Source organism: Lepus europaeus, chromosome 19 (genome assembly GCF_033115175.1).
Source record: "Lepus europaeus isolate LE1 chromosome 19, mLepTim1.pri, whole genome shotgun sequence".
Lineage (NCBI taxonomy): Eukaryota > Metazoa > Chordata > Mammalia > Lagomorpha > Leporidae > Lepus > Lepus europaeus.
The window spans coordinates 57,382,591-57,400,170 of record NC_084845.1 but is presented as its reverse complement, the minus strand read 5'-3'; the positions used below and the strand labels follow the sequence as shown (position 1 = coordinate 57,400,170).

The 17,580-nt window shown below is 51.4% G+C and overlaps 1 protein-coding gene across 5 annotated transcripts in view; it reads right to left on the bottom strand.

The window, feature by feature from the left end:
* ZFHX3 (zinc finger homeobox 3) overlaps window positions 1–17,580 on the bottom strand; it is a 258,117-nt gene that overhangs the window by 166,087 nt on the left and 74,450 nt on the right. The gene's annotated exons all lie outside the window — the stretch shown is intronic.

The window sequence follows — 17,580 nt, the reverse complement described above, 5'->3', positions numbered from 1 at the left end:
GCGGTTGAAGGCTGAGCTGCTTCCTGCCCGTGGTAAGGTCACAGAATGGAGGCCCCAGCTGCACCTGGGGCCAGCTAAGGCGAATGTCCCCGAGGCTGACGGCACCCTCTGCGGTGGCCACGGGAGAGGGGCAGTGCCCCCAGGAAAAGGGGCTGCAGAGTTGGGGACGCTGTCTGCACAGCCCTGGCTGAGTCCCTGAGCGGACACGGGTCCCATCTTCCAAGCAGTAAAGCAGAGGGGCTGACTCTCAACGGGGGCCCGACGGCCACCCTGACCACTACCAAGTTCAAGACAAGCCAGGTCTCCTGGCCCCCGTGCCTTCCACCCAAGCCGGGAGGACCCTCTTGCCCCTGACCAAGCAGGCTACAGACCAAACACAGAGGCGCAGGCGAGGAGCTGGGTCTTTGCAGGGAGCGCCGACAGGACCCTCGCCCCCTCCCCATGCGCCTGGTGACAATCCGCGACGGCAGCTGAGTTGGGGAACCCAGGTCCCACACCTGCCTCTGAGCTATCAATTGCCGCCCAAGCAGCTGTCCTTCAGCCTGAGGCTTTTCCATGCCACTGAACGGAACACGCCCTGGGAGGAACTGAACGTGGCCCCGGGGAGGGCAGCAGGTGACCACCGCAGCTCAGCGCCTGGCCAAGCCCCCGGCCCCTGCCACCCTTCCTCTGCTCCTCCTTCCTCGGACTCCCCATCCCTTTCACACCTCGCTGACCAAGGCCTCCCTGGGCTGGCTCTCTCCCCTCCCCCCACAACACAACCTCTGTCTTGTCTTTTTTCCCCATATGTTGATTTTTGACTGCACAGTGAGCCAACAGCTCCCCCTCGGGAAAAGACTGGGAAGGCAGGATAACCCGGACTCTCAGGAGAAATAACTTCTTGGAAGGATGTGCCACAATTTTGTTAAAATCCATGTGCACAGACACCCACATCCCCACAGCTCAGACCACGTGACCTCCAGGTTCACCTTGCAGAAATGAGGACACTAAAGAGGGACTTCCTGCAAGGCTGAGGGAGGGGGATACAGGTGAGAATGCCGGGAGACGCTTCCTAAGGATGCTGCTGATTGGCTGGCTGACAAGTGATTGACAGCTCAGGCCTAAAAGGTTAGCAAGCCTGAAGGGGTGGGAGGGTTAACAGCCCGATTGTAAAATCAATGTCATAAATGCTTGGTAAGTTACAGGAACATGCGGGAAGGGGAGGCCACGATTGATAAAGGAGAACGGCTTTGATGCTGCACCAGGGACTTGTTTATCGACAGCAAAGCCAATCTCCTCTCCAGCCTGGGCTGGGCCAGAGAAACCTGCAAGCGTTTACCAATTAATTGGTGGGCTTTTCCTCCTCCTCCTCCACAAACTGTCCGGCTAAGGAGCTGAACTCCTTAAAACTCGCTCCCATGGATTTCTAATCCAAGGCAGGCCAGGGCACTGGGCCCACCTCTGAAAGACATAGGACCCCAAGTTGGGGGCTGCTAGGCTCACCGATCCACGGGCGATGGATGGCCTGTGAAGGTACAGGTGGTGGGGGCAGGCTTGTGGCACAGCAGGCCACAGCCACTGCTTGGGATACCTACCTCCCACATCGGAGTGTCTGGTCCAGCTACTCTGCTTCCGAACCAGCTTCCTGCTAGTGTGCCTGGGAAGCCACAGATGATGGCTCAAGTGTCTGGGTCCCTGCCACCCACATGGGAGACCTGGATGGCATTCCTGGCTCCTGGCCTCAGCCTAGCCCAGCCTTGGCTGGTAGGCATCACTCTTTTTCTCCCTCAGAAGGTATCTCCTTTTTTCTGTCTCTGTCTCTCCCTTTTCCTCTGTCACTCTTTCAATTAAAAAATAAACAGATGGGGGGCAGGGGGAACACAGGTGGCTGCCTGCACCAGGCCTCTTCTCGTCCATGTTGACCTGCTTTCAGGCTAATATGCCAAGTGTGGTTCACAGCCTACTAGCTGGTGCTCACTGAGAGCCTGGGGAAAACGCACACACTCAGAAGTCCCCGCCCCATCGGAATCTGAATTTTCACACTATCCCTGGGGAGAGTGCTTTCAAGTGTGAGGCCTTCTCTGCCACCACATCTCCAACTCACCTTGCATAGTTCCTGGATGCCAGACAACCAGGGGAGGCTGGACCTAAGGTTCCCGTTCACCTGTGCCCCTGGGGAGGTGCACAGATGGGGACAGAGGGGCGAGTGGCACTGAGGCAAATCTCTTCCACCTGTCCCATCCTGCAGCTCAAGGAATGGGGCATCCACCACTCTCCCACCCACCCAGCGGCGGGCCGTCACTCTCGTCACTCTCGCTCTGTTTATCAGCCAGTCAATAAGAAAAAGGTAGTTCTTACTTAAGGAGGCAGAAGTCAACTCGGCAGGTCGATCAGCACTCTGTCTGTAAACACGGTTTCCCGTAAAATCAATGATCTGCAGTTACAGAGGGCAGCCTGGGAACCAAACAGGTCCCTGCATTTCCACCGGCAGACCCGGCACCCAATGTGCACGCCTGGCCTCGGGGCCCCTGGGCTCTGCGCCCCAGCCCAGTCCTTCACCCAATCCAGGGCCAGCCCTCACGCAAACTCGCACTTCCTCACCCCTTGCCACAGGCCACTTCTCTTCTACTAGTTACCCCTAAATCCTCTTCATGCATATCCAGGTGTACTGCACAAGATCCCACTATTGTGTGTGTGTTTCAAGGACTCCCTTAAGATTGTTCATTGGAAAGGCAGGGAGACAGAGACCTCCAAAGACAGAGAGGCAGATACAGAGCATGCTCCAGTCTGCTGGTCCATTCCCCAAGTGCCTGCCACCACCAGGGCTGGGCCAGGCCAAAGCTAAACGCTGGACAATGAATCCAGGTCTCCCGTGTGGGTGGCAGGGACCCGAGCACTTGTGCCGTCACTGCTGCTCTCCAAGGGAGTGCGTCAGCAGGAAGTCAGAACTGAGAGTGAAGCTGGGACTCGAACCCAGGCATTCTGGTATGGGATGTGGGTGACTTAACAGGTAGGGAAAACACCTGCCCCCTCAAGATTTATTCTTTCAAAATCATTTATTTATTTACTTGAAAGAGTTACAGAGAGAGAGGGAGAGATAGAGATCATCCATCCACTGGTTCACTCCCCAGGTGGCCACAAGCCAGGCAGGAGCCAGGAGCTTCATCTGGGTCTCCCACATGGGTTGCAGGGGCCCAAGCACTTTTGTGGTGAGTATCTTACGTTTGGGTTCCAAGCACTCTTCCACTGCTTTTTTGAAGCCGTTAGCAGGAAGCTGGATTCAAAGTGGAGCAGCCGGGACAAGAACCAGTGCCCGTATGGGATGCCGGCATCCTGGGCAGTGGCTGTACCCGCTACACCACAGCGCCGGCTCCCCGCTCAAGTAGATTTTCACATGCATCTTTCCAATAAGGCAGTTTTAAAAAGAGGACGTAAGAGTAGCCTGGCTAGAATTTGTACACCTTCCCCATCCCTACTCTGCTTAGCTGTTAAACTTAGAGAATAGTGCTCAGCAAAGTTCGAACACTTTCATCTCAGCCTCTGCACCTCCCAGGTTATAACTCCCCTCTGCAAAGTCCTACCTTTGCATGTATCAATTTTTTATTTATTTGAAAGAGTTACAGACAGTGAGAAGGAGAGACAGAGAGAAAGGTCTTCCATCTGCTGGTTCACTCCCCAAATGGCTGCAACGGCCGGAGCTGCACTGATCCTAAGCCAAGAGGAGCCAGGAGCTTCCTCTGGGTCTCCCACACGGGTGCAGGGGCCCAAGGACTTGGGCCATCCCCCACTGCTTTCCCAGGCCATTGCAGAGAGCTAGATTGGAAGAGGAGCAGCCGGGACTAGAACCAGCGCCCATATGGGATGCCGGCGCCGCAGGCGGAGGATTAACCTACTGCGCCACAGCGCCGACCCCTGCATGTATCAGTTTTACTCTGCAAACATTACAGTGCTCCAACCCCACCCCGTTGCCCTATAGCTACCCATTCATCAGGCACTGTTCTCCCTCTTGAACTCCAAAGGCCCAGCCCCTTGCTAGAAGGAGACAGGACTGGGGGAGATGCAACAGTTACTGGGAAGCTGTGGGGAGAGGGTGAGGGGGGAGGGAGGGGAGGGGGCTCCTGCTGTTGCTCCAGCTCCCAGAGAATTAAACATGAACAGTTGCACTGTGTAATTTTAAATTGTTAATTAGCACAGGGTTAATTAGGCGGTCCTTTCACAAGAGGCTGTTTGGCAGAAAACCAAGAAGGGAAACAAAGGGGAAGGAAAGAAAAACAAAGAGAGAATAGAGACAGTGAAACTGTTGCCTCCGTGAATAACCCATGTGTGGCATCATGTCAGCGTGGGTGAGGATGCCCCATCTCCAGGGCCTCGCAACCTGCAGGGAGAAGCAGCGAGCGCCAGGCACACACGCTGGGGCGGGCGTTTGGCCCATGGAAACGATGCTGCTTGGGATGCCTGCCTGGGTTCCAGCCGTGGCTCCACTCCTAATTCCAGCTTCCTCGTAATGTGCACCTGGGGAGGTAGCAGGTGATGGCCTGCCATCCACAGAGGAGATGAGCAGGGAGTTCCAGGCTCCAGGCTTTGACCTGGCCCAGCCCTGGCTATTGTGGTCACTTGGGGGAGTGAACCAGCAGATGAAGATCTCATCAAGAAATCTTTTTAATTTTTAAAATATTCTAATGCACGTGCCCTTTGTGCATTTCCCGCAGCTAGGAACTTGCTCTGAGGAAACAACCCCGGGACGCATGGAGATGTAAGATATTCACCCTTGCATCTGCAGCAGGGCAAAGGAAAATTGCAAATAACCAGGCTAACGCAGACTCCAAAGAAATCACAGGGCAAAGAGCGCCCAGGATGCTAGGAAAATGATTCTTTTAAAGAAGTATTTGCAAGCATGGGAAAATGATCACATGGATGCTAATTGAACAATGCACACATAGACATGCACGTGGAAATGCAAGAGATTTATATTAAGGTGATTTCAAGGGGACAGGTGACATCATTTCCTTCTTTGTGCCCTTATTCCTAAAGCTTTCTAAAATTAAAGCCTTCAAGATGGAAGCCATCCCTTAGTGAGTGAGGCACTGTTAGGCCAGTGCGTGCAACAGGACTCCGACCCTCGTGCCTGCTCTAGGAGATGGATGCTATTTCCATCCCCATTTCAACTATAGGAAAACTGAGGCTGTTCAAGGCAGCAAACCAGATAGGCTAGCTGTGGGGGTTGTGCTCCAGATCACTGGACCCTGTTTTTCCTTAACACCCATTTTTTTTTTTTTAAGATTTATTTATTGGAAAGGCAGAGTTATAGAAAGAAAGGGAGAGACAGAGATCTTCCATCTGCTGGTTCAGTCCCTAAATGGCTGCAATGGCCGGGGACAGGGCCAGGCCAAAGCCAGGAAGCAGGAGTGTCTTCTGGGTCTCCCATGTGGGCGCAGGGGCTCAAGGACTTGGGCCATCTTCTGCGACTTTCCCAGGCACACTGGCAGGGAGCTGGATGGGAAGTGGAGCAGCCAGGACGCGAACCGGTGCCCCTATGGGATGCCAGCACTGCAGATGGTGGCTTAATTAATCCATTATAGCACAGCGCCAGCCCCAACACCTATTTCTTAAACAGAATACCAGAGCATCGAAATCACTCAGAAGTCACATGAATGAGGGAGGAGGCCAGTGTGTGGTGTGCACACATCACTGTGGATACAGTACAGGCACCAGAGATGGGAGGCCAAGCTGGCATATCACAAGTTCTTTATAGGCTTAGAAGGCATTCAGCAGTCGCTGGGAGAATACTTGGGAACTAGCTGTTAACTGTAGGTGCTAAGAAAACACATAAAATAAACCAGACCATAGCCTATGCAGACGCCCGGATCTGAGAAACGCAGCAAAGGCTGTTTTTGATTTCAGCAAGGTATCCCAAAAGGTGTCTTTCTTTAGATCCAGGAAAGCAAAATGTCTTTCCGATAAGAAAGTCCGGCTGACAGCTAGAAGCTGGCCTACGCCATGACCTGAAGTGGCAATTCGAAGGTCGGAGTATCTGATAACATGCCTCAAGACTGTGTTGTCTGTCTTCTGTTCTTGTAAGTCAGCAATTTCAGGGACAAGGCCAAGCCTACACCCAAATCTGCAGAGCACACAAAGCTAAGAGGAATAACTCACACACTCAACAGTGGCATCTTTTTTTAAATTAATTTATTTTTTATTTGAGAGGCAGAGTTAGACAATGAGAGAGACAGAGAGAAAGGTCTTCCTTCCATTGGTTCACCCCCCCAAATGGCCGCTACAGCCGGCGCTGTGCCGATCCGAAGCCAGGAGCCAGGTGCTTCTTCCTGATCTCCCATGTGGGTGCAGGGGCCTAAGCACTTGGGCCATCCTCCACTGCCTTCCTGGGCCACAGCAGAGAGCTGGACTGGAAGAGGAGCAGCCGGGATTAGAACCTGGCGCCCATATAGGATGCTGGTGCCGCAGGCGGAGGATTAACCAAGTGAGCCATGGCGCTGGCCCCGACAGTGGCATCTTGACAGACAAAAAAGATGGACAAGTCGGAACAAAAGGCCCAAACAATGTGAAACTTCAGAACGATAAAAATGAAGCTGATGAACGATAAAAATGGAAGACCTCTCTCTCTCTCTTACTCTGCCTCTCTGTAACTCTGTCTTTCAGATAAATAAAATAAATCTTAAAAAAAAAAAAAAAAACAGTAAAGCTTCTGGCCATTTCCTGAGCACTGAACTGCGTCTACTCAAGCAGACATCACCTTCTCCCGTGTTTCACACGCGGCGGCACACTGCACATCTGGGTGACCACACAGCTGTGCAGATCCACTGCCTGGTCTGTCTCTGCCACTAGGCCAGGACCAGCACCAGTTTCATGCTCCAAGTGTATTTCTGTGTCCTCTACCCCCAAGATGTAACAGGTGCTGAATAAAACAATGGGGGAAATTAAGGTCATGGGAGAAGTAACACGTGGGAAGGAAAAAGACGACCCCTAAACCACATTCCTTTCCTTTTTTCTTAGTTTAAGAAACGTCCAGCACAATCATCCGATAAATGAAACCAGAGCTCCTTGGACAAATGGCCAGTTCTTTTATTTTAATGGCCATTTCTAGAACCAGTCCAGGGACAGTGCAGAGTGAGCTCAGAGCATCTTTCTGTGCTCAAAGAATGAGGAAGATGTGCAAAAACAGCACAGCGCCAGGCTGCAGAGGCACATAAGGGACAATTCGAGCAGGAAAACTAAGTGAGCCTAAAGGTTTGCAGGACAACACATAAAACAGTAACTCGCTAATCTAACACTTCTTTAAAAATGTTTATTTTCATCTACTTGAAAGGCAGAGCAACAGAGAGAAACAGAGCTAGAGACACAAAGAGAAAATCTCCATCCACTGATTTGCTCTCCCAAATGCCCACAACGGCCTAGGCTACGTCAGGCTGACGCCAGGAGCCAGAACTCCATCCAGGTCTCCCACATAGGTGGCGAGGGCCCGGATGCATCAGCAGGGAGCTGGATCAGAAGCAGAGTAGCCAGAACTTGAACTGGCACTCTGATCTGGGATGCAGGTGCCCCACATGGCTGCTTAAGCCCCTGCACCACAACGCATACATAATTTCATTGAAAAAAAAAACAAATGAGGGTGAAAGCAAAGTTCTTCCTTGGAATAGAAACCCAATTAGCAGACATAGAAAGAATTATGGGGTTAGAAAATCATCCTTTAGTAACTATCATCATTATTCACTCAGGAAATAATCAGTGGATACTAAATCCAACGGAGGGAAGTTTCAACAGCGACAGGAGTTTTACAGTCTCAAAGCATCTCCCCACAGATACTTATTAATTACAAATGGAAAACGCGAACTTCACAGTGGAGAAACCTGGCAGACGCCACCTGAGTCAGAACTCAAATTTCATGCCACCAGCAACGAGACAAAGAGACACCGCGTGCCTGCTGATAGGATGCACCCAGAACACAACATCTCTCCCCGGCACTCCTGCCAAAAACACAGAGCCTGAACCTAATCATGAAGGAACATCAGACAAATTCAAACGAAGGACAGTCTACAGAATGTCCTACCCTGCTCAGAGACAGCAGTGCCAGCCACGGGGGAGACCAGGATTGAGGTCCCCGCTCCTGGCTTCCGCCTGGGCGCCCTGCTGCTGGGAACCAGCAGGTGGGGGAGTTCTCTCTCTCCTTTTCTGTCTCTGCTTTTCAAACAAATAAAATAGGCGCCTACGTTGTGGCACAGCTAGTTGGGCAGTAGCCTAAAAGGCCAGCATCCCATAGGGGCACTGGTTGGAGACCTGGCTGCTCCACTTCTGAACCAGCTCCCTGCTAATGTGCCTGGGACAGAAGCAAGAAATATCCCCAGACCTTGGGCTCCTGCCCCCATGTGTAAGAATCAGATAGAATTCCTGGCTCCTGGCTTCCATCTGGCCCAGCCCTAGTTGTTGCAGCTATTTGGAAAGTGAAACAGCAGAGAAAGGTTACATCTTCCTCTCTCTCTGGTTCTGGCCACTACAAGCACGTAGGAAGTGTATCAGGAGATGAAATACCTGTTAATCAACCTCTTCCCAACCCCTCTGTCTCGAACTCTGCTTTTCAGATAAATAAATTTTTAAAAACAAGTAAACACAAATAAAAAACAATTCTTTTAAAGCAAGCCATGTCAGTGATATGAAAAAGAGTGAAGAAATGTTTCAGATTCAAGAAGATGAAAAATACAATGCAATGGAGACCATTACTTGGGATGTTGTTTTCCTATAAAAGACAAAACTGGGGTAGGCAAAATCTGAGTACGGTGTGTAAACGGGCTAATGGTAGACCAATGAGTGTTCATGTCCTAATTTGGATGCAAATGATGTGGTTATCTAGGAGAATGAGTTGTTCTGAAGAAATATGTACCTGTGAGCATGTCTCAAACTTCAAATGTTTTGGGGAAAGCATGAGTGGGTATATGTGTGTATACACATGTATTTACACACACACACACAGGCATGACATGATGTTAGCACGGGAGGAGCCAGGATGGAAGGGTGCAGAATCATTTAATCCTAACAACTTTCCTATACACCTGAAATTATGAAAAAATAAACTGCCCGCAGTGAAAACCATGTAGGGGACTTCCACAAGCAGGCATGAACAGCCGAGCCCTGATGTGCACGTCTTTATCTTTATGGGAAACTGATTCCTGGCACAGCTTGGTGGGAGGGAGGAGGCCGGGGGCTGGACAAGGCAGTGGACAGAGTCAGGAACAGGAAGCTGCTTTTTCCCTGCTCTCGTCCAGAGGTGTCCAGTGGAGCCCTCAAGCTGGAGCAGACAAGCAGCCAGTGCACCTCGGGCGGAATTTCAAGTAACGCAACCCGGAGCCATCGACCAGAGATACTCAAGACCCCGCCTCTGGACACTTTCCTATCTGGCAAAAGGCAGTTCCAAAGAAAAAGACAAGAGCAGCCACCACAGAAAACAAACTCCAGCAGTGGACAGAGCTTATTGGAGAGAAAAACACCCAACAACAAACACACCATCCCCTCCCCCCAGTAACTTCACCTCCTTACGAAAAACACCCCCAAAGGCAACCCAGATGCCGAGATGGGCAAAGACAATGCCGCTGGCATCTGTGGAACTGAGAATGAGTACAGAACAGAATCCAATCCCACTGTGTGCTTTAACACGGGGACACAGTTTGTTGATGGCTGCTGCAAAGCCAGGAAGTGTTAAAACATAAAAAGGTGAGAGTCCACCTGCTTGTCAGCTACTCCCAGAATCCTAAAGAATGACTGCAGCTGTGGCCAGGCCGGAGAACACAGGTGCTTCCACAGGTCCCTTGTGCTGCTGGACAGCCACTGCCCAGAAGGCACAGCGAAGATGTGTCCAGGCACTGGGCTTTTTGTTTGCTAATAAGTGCATGGGTGCTATTTCCAGTGTGAATATCAATCAGCCTCAAGTGCGAACTGCCTGCTCAGTCCATTCCACAGGGAAGCCCGAGTCACCACCACACTCTGGTCCGGGCGGGAGTGGGGATATCATGAGAGGCACAAGCCAGGAGCCCAAGCCGCAGGTGCTGCACAGAAGAGCTGGTCCTACGAGCAAGTCAACACTGTTTTGGGGGTGGGCACTGGGGTCTGCAACTAAGAACACAGGACACCTGCATCCTGCATCCGAGTGCCCGGGTGTAAACCCCAGCTCTCCTCCTCATTCCTGCAGCAGGTAGAGGATCAAGGTCTCGGGTTCCCGGCATCCACATAGGAGACTGGGAATGAGAAACTGATTCCTGGCTTCACCCTGGCCCAGACCCAGTTGTGACAAGCACCGGGAAGTAAACCAATGGATGGAAGATTTCAAACTCTCTCTCTCAATATCTGTCCCTTTCTCTGCACTTCAAATAAATAGAACAAATGTAAATGTATATACACACGTACATCCACAGTTCAGCAACAACCAAATCCACACATTCAATAACAAAACCAAGACCTACCAGCTATTACCTGCACGCCGTTGTATTCTACAAACTTGGGACAATTTAACCAGCTACTCAGTATTAGTATCCCGACACTTGGGTACTTTCTTAAGCATCCCCCCGGGGTCACGTGGAGGCCTTTCTACCACATCCCCAGCATCCTCTGCTGGTTCCTGGTCTGAAAGATGCTCCTGAATCACCATGAATCCCTGATCCCCTCACACACTGGAGAGAGCTCCCACCCCGACCCTGGTCAAACTCAGCAGTTTTACCTACTTCCTCCCACCTGGCAGGTGCCTGGCTCCCGCTGCAATCCCTACCCATCCTCTGGTTCTTCTGCAGTTAAACTGGACACCTCTCCACACACATCACCGCCAACACTTCAATGGTACCGGCACCAGAACTTCATCTCCTCCCAACTGCCCACAAAGTCCCTCTCCAAAGAGACCATTCTCCATCTCGCCATTCCTGCTCCTGGGCTGAAACGATTTCAGATTCCATCTGGCATCTCTTGATATCAGTGTATTTTCGATGACTTCTGCCGATTAAAGTAGTGTAACAGTTCAACATTAAAAAAAAAAAAAGTGGTTGGGAAGCTAGCACAGTGGCATAAATGGTTAAACCTCCTCCTGCAGTGCGGACATCCCATGTGGGTGTCGGTTAGAGTCCCAGATGCTCCGCTTCCGATCCAGCTCCCTGCTCATGTGCCTTGGGAGAGCAGTGGAAGCTGGTCCAAGTGCTTGGGCCCCTGCACCCACATGGGAGACCCAGAGGAAGCTCCTGGCTCCTGGCTTTGGACAGGCCCAGCTCCGGAAGCAGCGTATCAGAGAGCTCTATTTCTCTCTCAAATTAAAAACAAAAATTAATCACTTACAATTCTACCAGACAGCTAGAAAATCATGGGTGGCAGAGAGCCTCTCAGGATGTTTGCCTCTGCTTGCTGGTGGCAAGAGATTTTCTTTGCCAGCTTCGGGTTGCACCGCTCCTCGTGTGGGCTGCTCTTCTCATGTTATTCAGTATGAGATCTTCCTGTGACCCTGAGCACTCCTCCTAAGTTAAAGCAACTACACAGATACTGCACTGCGTGGATATGGCATAATTTCACAAAAATGCTATTACCACATCTAAACGATTGGCAATACTTTGCTGTAAATTCTGCAATCAATACCCATAAATCTTTGAACAGATGTTAACAACCAAATAATAAAAATGAACAGCAGAGCCCCCTAGTAGAACCAGGTACGGGGCTCAAGCACTGTTTTTTTAAAGAATCTATTTCATCTGATCCTTGCGGTAGCCCACTTCACAAACAAGGAAACTCAGGTACATGGGAGTAAGCATCCCCCACGAGTTGTACACTAGTTTAGCCCATCTCTGAAGCCAGCTAAGCCTCCCTCAGTGCTACACATCCAGGCCCTAACACATCACATTCCCTAACACACACCTCGAGGGAGAGTTTCTGGCTCAGACGCTGGGAACACGTCACGCTCTCTGGCACACGTGAGCACCCTCTAGGAAGGTCCTTCCAACTCCCACTCACACTGGCACGTGAACATAAATTCTTGGCACCCTCATCAACAGTGGATATCACTTAGTTTTTCCCAAAGTTTCTAACTGGGCAGGTAAGAGAGGGCATTCCTCTCAACCTCAATTCTCTGCAAGTAAAACGGAGCCCACCTGCAGACACTCACCGGCAAGTGACCTTTCTCTGTGAACCGCCTCTCATTTCCATGGCAGAGCTGCACAGCCCTCTCCACAGTGACTAGTGAGAGGGTGCTGCAAGGTTTCGCTGGCCACCCCTTCCGCTGGACTCCCTGGTACCGTCCACTGTGCCATGAGCTCCTGGACAGAGCCCCAGCTGCTCACATTGCAGTTCAGACCTCACTCCCCACCCTTCTTTCCGATGCCAACTCCTTCAAACGAGCACGGCTCGCTCACTGCTCCAGCCTCTCAGCACCCACCTTTCTCAGCTCGGGCCAGATCCCCTGCCCTGCACGACTACAGAGGGCGGAAGTGCACTGCGCATGTGCACGTTCTCTTGTGCCACAGGACCCACTGTGGGACGTAATAAACACACTCAGAGCTCAGGGCCAGGTGCTCGGGAGTGACAGCCTGACACCTGTCAGAAGACCCAACACCTCCAAGACCTAACCCTTCTCCAACATCAGCATCGCTCTCTGGGTCTTGGTCAGTGACTTCTCTTCTGCTTTCACGTCCTCCAAACTCCTGGGCATTCAAAACCACTGACAGAGACGTCCTAAAATTCACAGACAACCTTTCCTGCTCTTTTCCCCTACCTCTGTGATGTCTACCCTGCCTTCCTCTCCCCGTTGCTACAGCTCTCCATGGATACACTCTTCAACTTATTCAATAAAGTTCTCTATCATTTCAACCCACAGAAAACCCCTCCTCTGCTCTCCTATAGCATTTAAGCATCATCACACGTTCTCCCCTTGGCTCTCTGCTCTTATCTCTGTACATCAACTACCTTAACTACTTCTGTGGTTTCAATTACTGAAATTATAAGTCGACTCCCAAAACAAAAATCTCCATTGCGGACTTAGTGTTTGAACACACGTCTCATACTTTCAGCAGACCACAGCCTGCTCTAAGTGGCCGGCTTCATCTCTTAAAACTCGGTGGGACTCAACCCGTTCACAGGGAACTACCCTGATCTCTTTGGAAAGATCATTTGGTACCATCCTTGACTGCAGAAAACAGCAAGGTGAGTCTAGCCTTCCCAGTGTCAAGTTCATCTGGTGCCTCTCGCATCCAAGAACCAACTCCCCAAACACTCAGTCTTCGCTAAGATCTTACCCTCACTCTAGAGTAGCCTGCTTTACCTGCAGGAAATGTGTTCCAACGCCCCCAGCACAAGCTGAAAACCTCAACCAGAACCAGGTCCTGTAACTCAATGCTGTTTCCATCTTTAGGAAGCACTTTGGCTGTAATGTATGCAATTTGAGGTTCAACTACAAAACTAGTAACATTTTTTTTTTCTCCTTCATATTTTCATGGCTGGAAAGTTTGTTCTTATTGCAGATCTTAATTTTAGCAAGCTCAGCACATGACTTTTTGTTTTCTTTCTTGGCCTTTCCACTGAAAGGAAGCAGTATGGCTTGTCTTTGGCATAGCTGAACTGCCTGCACCACGGCTCCTGTGCTTCAGAGTCGTGATGGTGTAAGAGAGTAAAATATGGGTGCTCTGGGCCGGTGCCGCGGCTCACTAGGCTAATCCTCCACCTTGCGGCGCCAGCACACTGGGTTCTAGTCCCGGTCGGGGCACCGATCCTGTCCCGGTTGCCCCTCTTCCAGGCCAGCTCTCTGCTGTGGCCAGGGAGTGCAGTGGAGGATGGCCCAAGTGCTTGGGCCCTGCACCCCATGGGAGACCAGGAGAAGCACCTGGCTCCTGCCATCGGATCAGCGCGGTGCGCCGGCCACAGCGCGCCAACTGCAGCGGCCATTGGAGGGTGAACCAACAGCAAAAGGAAGACCTTTCTCTCTGTCTCTCTCTCTCACTGTCCACTCTGCCTGTCAAAAAAAAAAAAAAAAGATAAAAGATAAAAAAAATCTGGGTGCTCTGAACAAAAGCACTGCGATGCTGAGAGTCAGCTGACAACCCAGGCAGCCACTAGGTGACCAACGGGCAGGGAGCGCACACAAGCGCAAGGCTAGACAAAGGGATGAGTCACACTCCAAGGGCACGCAGTGGCATGGCACAGGGCTTCCCCATGCTACTCAGAACAGCGTACAACTTAAAGCCGAGGAACTGCTGATTTTCCACTTACTATCTTCAGACTATGGGTTGAGCAGGACAAACTCCAGCCACAGAAACAGGGCGGTCTGCTGCACTACCGATCATCTCTGTCACTTCCCTCCAAGCTCCCTACCACGCCCCGGGCTCTTTTGCGTTCCTGTCTCCATCTCTGCAGCACCAGGTCCTTTGAATATCCTTTCCCCTCCCCAGCATGCACCCAACCCTCAGACAGGTCTTCAGAAACACAAACTCAAGTTCCAGGCATGCAATGAAATCCTGTCCCGTGAGTCAAGCACAAAGAATTCTGCTCCCTGCACTCCTGCGGTGATGATCACCAAACTGCTTGTCATTGAAGGGATCGCTCCTTCTTTCATCTCAGTTACTTTTATCTCTAGCACTTGACCAAGAGATGCCTGAGAGCACACATCAGCTTGTCCTTCTGTTCATCTCCTCGCACAGGGCTGGGCACAATGTGCAAGATAAAAAGCAAAACAAGGAAGCATCTTAAATAGCATTAGTGGAGAACGTGTGACGTCACATCACACAGAAAAAAATTCATCAAAGTCCCAATAATTCAGATGCTCGAGCACTCTTCCTACTCCAGTATTTCCGGGGTAGACAGAATTAGGTGTATCGTTTCCTATTCCAAAAATCACTGACGCTTACAGAGACAGCCCTCATTCTGGCCATCTCAAATAGCTGGTCAAAACAACAGAAATCCAGGAAGCTAAGCAAGACCCTAAATGTTGTAACTCTGTTCGTGGGGTGGCAGAATGTTCATGAAAATCAGGCAGGACGCATGGTTTGTGGTGACTCTCCCGGGGCCCAGGCTCTTGGTAAGGGCTATCAATGCCACACTCACTGGTTCTGTGGGAAAATGAGCTCTCAGGGCCCCTGAGTTCTTATCAGGTGGTCCGGAAGCAGAACATGCATTTCAATGGAGGTGCCCACTGTAACCCAAGGCAGGACAATTCTTTTTTTAATTTTTTTTTTTTTTTTGACAGGCAGAGTTAGTGAGAGGGGAAAGAGAGAGAGAGAGAGAGAGAGAGAGAGAGAAAGGTCTTCCTTTTTCCATTGGTTCACCCCCAAATGGCCGTCATGGCCGGCGTGCTGCGCAGATCTGAAGCCAGGAGCCAGGTGCTTCTCCGGTCTCCCATGTGGGTGCAGGGCCCAAGGACCTGGGCCATCCTCCACTGCCTTCCTGGGCCACAGCAGAGAGCTGGACTGGAAGAGCAGCTGGGACAGAATCCAGTGCCCCAACCGGGACTAGAACCCAGGGTGCCGGTGCTGCAGGCGGAGGATTAGCCTAATGAGCGGTGGCGCCGGCAAGGCATGACAATTCTTTCTGCCAAGTTAAACCTGGGCAGAATCTCTGTTTGCAGGTGCAGTTTTGGGAATGCAGGGAGAGGCAGCCACTGGCCTTAGGACTTCTTTTACAGACATCTGATCTACATGAGGACAAATGAGCAAGAGGACAACACCTGCTTTTCTCCAGCCCAGTGGCAGCTACTTCCAGCACCTGGGAAATCCCACGTGACTTTCCCAGGGAGAGGAAAGGTGCCCTCTCCAGCCACTGCACTAACTCGTATCCCAGGGACAGTGGGGGAAGCTTGGGTGGCCTTGGGTGAGCAAGGTCTCCCTCAGCAGGCAGCTCCACAAGGACCCCTTGGAGAAGGAGGGGTGTTTTCCCTCAGCGGGAAGCCAGCCCCTTGGTGGGAGGGGGGCTCACCCTCAGCAGCTTGCTCTGGCACGAGGCTCCGGAACTGGCACTGTGACAAAGCAAACAAGGCTTGGGCTGCAAAGGCTCATGAATAGGGCGGCGAGCACACGCAAGCGGCCCCTGACATCAACCTGGCTCGTGAACTCACGTGGCTTTTCAAGGAATAGGGAGCAAAAGAGAGCACTAAATAAGGAGGGAAAGGAAGCTGGAAGGGGGAGAGTGAGGAGGGGACCATCCCTGTGAAGGCAGACCACACACGCACAGTCTCCCAGGACCACAGAGCTGCACACCTTGGCCAGGCACCTGCAGAGAACTCCTCAGGTTGTGGGCACTGAGCTTCCTGGACACTCGGCGCGAGCCACACGGGCACAGCGAGTCCCTCAGCACTCCCTCGCCCTGCTCCCAGATCGGCGCACGCAATTCCCTCCAAAGTCACGCACCCGGCCACCTGGAGCCCCGAGGTGTGTACTGCATGGCAGGCAGCCCGCAAACCCTCGGGGCCCAGGGAGTTATTTCCAAGTTTGATTCCCCTGCTACAAAAGGGGGCCGCGGCAAGGATCAGCACCAGGACCTGAGCACTTCAGGGTGGGCTGAGGCGGACCCAGACTCTGTGACCAGTGTGAGATCAAGACTCCCGATGCCAAGGCTGAAAACTCAACGCAAGAAGGAATTTGGGGGGAGGGGAGGGTGGTAATCACACCTTCTCTTCTTCACAGCACCCCTCCAACCCACACAGTAATTATGGAGTCCACTATAAGCACTGCTACTTTTAATCAAGAAAAACCTATTGAGACCCATTTACCCCTGGCCACTTCCAAGAGTGGCCTTGGTAGTTGGGTGAAACTACAAAGGGAAATGTTTTGCTAAGGCATCAAGTCCCAAGAGTTCACACTTCCTCCTCCTTCCAGAAGCCACCCAAGGAACCAGGCTTCTGTGGGTCATCATCACGCTCTCCCAAACTCAGCGAAAACGGCACATCGGGGGGCCTTCTCCCGCCTGCTGCCCCAGTGCTGCTACTTTTGGGTCAACAGCTGCTAAGAAGAATGACCAAGGCCATGTTAAATAGTACTTGGATTAATTATGTTTGAAAGTCACTTATCTGAGCACTGCAAAGACGGAACAATTGAGTTTGAGAATGAGTGTGGTTACATATTTTTCCTTAATGGCTTCCTGAACACCCTGGTTAGGTCTGGTCCTGGGGGAGAAATTGCCAGTTCAAGTCATAAAATGTGATCAATGTAGATCAAGACCTTGTGCTAAGTGTCTAGCATGAGAGAGGAGAAACATCTGTGCAAACACACACATGTATGAAAAATGCATGTTAATACAAAGATCATCGGCTTCCTTTCTCAAACTGCACCCTCTTCTCCATTCTCCCCCAGGCTCTGCTCACCCCTCCGCACCTTCCACCCAAGCTTCTAATCTTAGCGCCAGAACAAGAGAAAATTTTGGACATTCCTCTTGTAGATCCCAGAGATTGAGGGAAAGCAATCAAACGTGGCTGCTTAATAGGGCCGCGTTCTCTGGCCTCAGTCACACAGAGACTTATGGGGTTTGGGCTCTACCAGCCTTCGCTGTAACAAAGATCCTATGCATGATGCTCACCTCCGCCCTCCACAGCCGCTCTGGTGATCGGGGACACACAGCAAATATCTATGCAGGACCTACAACGCACAC